Source organism: Octodon degus, unplaced genomic scaffold (genome assembly GCF_000260255.1).
Source record: "Octodon degus isolate 3935 unplaced genomic scaffold, OctDeg1.0 scaffold00345, whole genome shotgun sequence".
Taxonomy (NCBI): domain Eukaryota; kingdom Metazoa; phylum Chordata; class Mammalia; order Rodentia; family Octodontidae; genus Octodon; species Octodon degus.
This window is the reverse complement of record NW_004524921.1, coordinates 169,449-174,532: the sequence shown is the minus strand read 5'-3', so window position 1 is coordinate 174,532 and position 5,084 is coordinate 169,449. Positions and strand designations below refer to the sequence as shown.

The 5,084-nt window shown below is 37.3% G+C and overlaps 1 pseudogene; it reads right to left on the bottom strand.

Moving 5' to 3' along the window:
• Positions 1 to 4,283: 4,283 nt before the first annotated feature.
• LOC101560870 lies at positions 4,284 to 4,846 on the bottom strand (annotated as a pseudogene).
• Positions 4,847 to 5,084: the final 238 nt, after the last annotated feature.

Here is a 5,084-nt window from a genome sequence, read left to right as displayed (position 1 = left end):
TGATTTGTTCTAATGGTGTTTGTAAATAGGATCACAAGTCCGCATCTTATACAGCAATTAACCACTAAGAAGAATATATGCAGTGTATTATTTGTTGAAAAATAAAAAAAAATAATAAAAAATCACATTGCACGGGAAACACTAGAAAGAATTAACAACTGGGACCCCCTCTTATTGAGAAGGTTTTGCACATCAAAAGAAATTACCAACAAAGACAACCCACAAATTTAGAAAAAGTCTTGACAAATAAGTACTCAGACAATGGTCAGCTCTCTAGAATTTATAAAGAACTAAAAAACATTAGGGCCCCAAGATTTAAAGACCCAGTCCTGAAATGGGCATCCGAGATGAACACATGCTTCTCAGAGGATGAAATTAAAGAAGCAAATAAATATATGAGAAAATGCTCCACATCACTAGCCATCCTTGAAATACAAATTGAAACAACATTGAGATATCATCTCACCCCAGAAAGAATGACTATCATAAAGAAATCACCCAACAACAAATGTTGGAGAGGCTGTGGGGAAAAAGGAACCCTTCTTCACTGTTGGTGGGAATGTAGACTGGTGCAACCATTATGGAAATCAGTGTGGAGACTCCTTAGAAAACAAGGACTGGAAATTCCATTTTAACCAGCTGTTCCCCTCCTGGGAATTTTCCTGGAGGATCTGAAAACATCATATCATAGTGATATATATGTGCCTATGTTTATGGCTGTGGAATTTGTGATAGCCAAATCTTGGAAACAACCAAGATGTCCATCACCTGAGAAATGGATGAAAAAGATGTGGTATTTTTATACAATGTAGTATTCCTCAAGTATAAATGATAAACTCGAAGCCTTTCTATTTAAGTGGATGCCATTTGAAAATATACTCATAAGTGAAATAAACCAGACACACATGAGTAAATATCATATAGTTTCCCTAGTATAACAACTCAAAAGAAGAAATACAAATAGAAAGGTATAATACAATTAAAAGGAAAACAGGAACTTGAGGTCTAGACAATGAAAAGAGAGCAAGGAGAAGAGCTAGGATACATGACAGAGGCAAGTCATACAGTTATATGTAGAAGATGGAGAGGCAGTGATCCTGAGCATCTTCAGAAGATTTTTGAATCTAGCAGTTAATTGGAAGGATTCTCACCCTGACTAACTATATATACTGATACCTGTGAACTAAGCTACTGCACTGAAGATGGCAATGTGTAATAGTAGGTTCATGCTTGGAGTGCCTGTCATTCCGGTCTTCTGAAAACGTGCTGCTTGTTATGCCATGCCAGTTGCTGCTGTGCTGTCTCTCGGGTAGATGATTGCTTAAAAAGGAAGGGGGTGGTGAACAAAGGCAGGAGACAGGAAAAGGCTTGTTGCAGGACTGTCCTGCTACAATGTTGTCTATGGTTAATTTTCTGAACTTATGTGTAAACATATATAATTCTTTATTCCTATTTTTTAAATATATTTTAATTTTTTCTCATATTCTGTAGGGTCTTAAAGTTTAACATATCAATATTTTATGAAAAATACCTATTCCATGTTATGCCTAGGATGTTTGAGATCCAGGCAAATAGTGAGGTTAAGCTCAATGGCCTAGGTTACATGATAATAACAATAAGCTTCTCCTCTGGAGAGTTAACAACCTAAGTTTGCAGACCAAAAATTAGAGAAAAAGGAGGGCTGCAAGGAAAGCCAACATGTTGGCCCTAGCCTTCCAAGGTCAATTAAGACTCAGGACATATGAGAACTTGTACTGTAGCATCATGTAACTCAGTTGTGTCCCAAATTTTCTGATCAAGGTTATGGGGCCAAAGAACAAAGTGATCGATGATGTAAAGTGTGCCTAAGGAAAGTCACATGGAGAGAAAACATTCTCTCAGACTTTCACAGAGAACAAATTCGCCAAGCAATGGCCATGACTCTTGCACATGGCTGACACTAACAAAGGATCTACAATCTGAGGTACAGGGTCTCAGGATATATCCTGAGGGTATTTCACTGACCTTATCAGACCCAAAAGCTACAACTCTTGTTGCATAGGTCCTGCTTTACCTTGGTCTTAACCATCCAGCAGAAACGTATAAAAACGGAGTATAAGAAGTAAAGCCATGCTGTTATGTTGAGCTGTAGGGGACTCAGGTCAACAACTTCTGACATTACCCATAAAGTGGAAGACCCAATACTATTATGGACTACTGGACTCTTGTAGAATATTCTGCTGAGTTCACACACCTATAATATTAAAGGATGGAACTAAACAAAAAAAAGGGGATAGAGATGAATGACCATTTTTTTATCTGTGTTCAAAATGGTTAGGATAGATATATAGCTACATTCTCTTAATTCAGTGAATAGAGGAATTTGTTCTAATAGCGTTTGTAAATAGGATATCATGTCTGCATCTTGTACAACAGATAACCACTACGAAGGCAGTATGCAATGTGTTAATTTTTGAAACTATCCTACCAATTTGATTTGAAACTTTCTCCTAACTATTTTTTTCTCAATAAAATCATGGAAAAAAAAACAAATTCCGTAGCATAACAGGATACAAAATGAATACCCAAAAATCAATAAAAGCATTCCCCTACACAAACAACAAACTCACTAAGCGAGAAATTAGCGAAATAACAACTTTCACAATAGCATCCAAAATACAAAATACATAAGAATTACTGTGACAAAAGAAATAAAACATCTATACATTGAATATTCAATACTCTGAAAAGGAGATCAAAGAGGATTTCAGAAAATGGAAAGATATTCCTTGCTCTTGGATAGAAAGAACCAACACTGTGAGAATGGCCATACTCCCAAAATTGTTATATAGTTTTAATGTATTCCTTACCAAAACACTGTCAGCATACCTCACGGGCCAAGAGAAAACATGCCTAAAATTCATTTGGAATCAGAAAAGACCTAGAATAGCAAAGGCAATCCTGGGGAACAGAGGCAGGAGACATTATAATCCATGACCTGAAATTATACAAGAAATCTACAGTGATAAAATCAATATGATATTGGCTTATCTTTGTCATGCTATTTTCCTGTTATGGGTTCTGTAATTTTTCCTTCTTTTTAGTTACTTGCTCTATTTGGTGGTTCATTTCTGTTGTTCTTGAAGCTGTGATCACTTCTGTCTCTTTCTAAAATATCTGTCAATATTCTCTGTAGGCTTGGTTTGGTGGTCATGAATTTCTTCAATTATTCTTTGTCAAGGAAGGATCTTATTTCACCATTGAATTTAATGGATAGTTTTGCAGGGAACATCAATCTGGGTTAGAAGTTATTTTCTTTCAGGATCTGATATACTTCAGACTCTTCTTGATTTGATGGTTTGTGTTGAGAAATCTTCCATGATTCTGATGGGCTTTCTGTTGCAGGTGATCTGTTTCTTCTCTCTAGCAGCTTTTAATATTCTAGTCTTTTGCTTATGTCTGATATCTCAATTCTTATGTGTCTAGGTGTTGATTTATTATGATTATGGCTGTACAGAGTGTTCTATATGCCTTGTTTATCTGTATCTGTATGTCAGGTTGTTTACTCATTTTTGGAAATTTTTCTGCTACTACTTCTGCAAATTGTCTTTTTTATGTATTTTTGTTGTTGCAGGGTCTCACTACACAGCTCTGTCTCGTGGTGATCCTCCTCTTTTACCCTTCCCAGCAACGGAATTACAAGCATGTGCCACTATGCCTGCCTGGACTCTGGATGGCTTAGCCCACCCTGAGGTGCGGGGCTGGCATGGTATGTGGTGCTGGGGATCGTACCATGATCCCTGCACTTGCCTAACCAGGCGCTTGACTCTGCTGAGCTAACTCACCGGCCCCTGTGCAAATAGTCTTCTTATGTCACTTGTACTATCTCTGGCTGCTTTATTGACATCTATTATTCTTATATTACCTCTTTTTTTGTAGTACTGGGGATTGAACTCAGGACCCTTTACTTGCCAGGCAGGCACTTATTCTACTAAGCTATCTTCCAGGTCCAAATTTTTTATTTTTTTATTCTTTTATTTTTCTGGTGGTACTGAGGATTGAACTAATAGCTTTGTGCATGCTAGGCAAGCAAGCACTCTACCACTGAGCCACTTCATATTAATTGTTTTTCCCTTAACCAAATCTGGGAATGTTTAATCCAATGAGTTAATTTTTTCATAAATCAAACATTAGAACTGTATGTTTACATATCAGCTAGTAAGATTTACATTTTATACTTAGTCATTTTTGCAGACATCATGTACACAAAGATACAGAGTCAATAACATTTAAAAATTTCTCATCTATACTTTGAGGTTTGTTTAATCATGATACTTCTGATATGGGTCATCCACATACCAGTTTCTCCTCTTCCAGAAGGACGTCGTCATTTTATCTAAGAGTTTGTTCTGAGTTTTATTACAGAACACAGTTTCCCTCAAGCACTTTTTTTCTTGTAGCTGTCTTTTTCCATAATTTTTTCTTATAACCTGACCTACTTCTTAGCCAAAGGCCGGAATGAAGTCGAAGAAACTGATAGATATCAGGTTTCATAGTCTTTCTCTTGCCTTTTTGTGTGCTGCAGTATGTTAGTGTTCTGACTGGCACTGTCAGGATGTTGGGAAGCAAGGGAGTCTCTATTAAGGATTGTTGCAGTATATCCACATGTTAGGTTCCTGATAGATGTGACAGGTCAAGCAGAAGAAACAACTGGTGTGTCAGTAAGACTAAAATGTGCAGTGGACTGTACTGAATTAAGACAGACATTCTCGGCACATTTCTGATAGGCTGAAGATGCCAAAATATTCATGGGCCGTAAGATTCCTGAGGTCGCTCTCACCGCCCTCGCTAAAACGAAGGTTGACATCTTGCCACTGTCCCCTATGGTGGCCGCCTAGGGTGTAAAAGCTATACTACTTTTCTTTGTGCCATCTTGTAGCTGCTGAATTGTTATTTCCTGAGTCCTTGTTAGTTTCAAGAGATCTTTCATTTCTCATTCATTAGCTGCAACACTGTCTTCGAGATCTGAAAGTCTATCTTCAGTTTCATTCGAGAGATCTTTCCTGCTTTCAGTGGAGTTCTTAATTTCCTGAATTTCTGTCTGA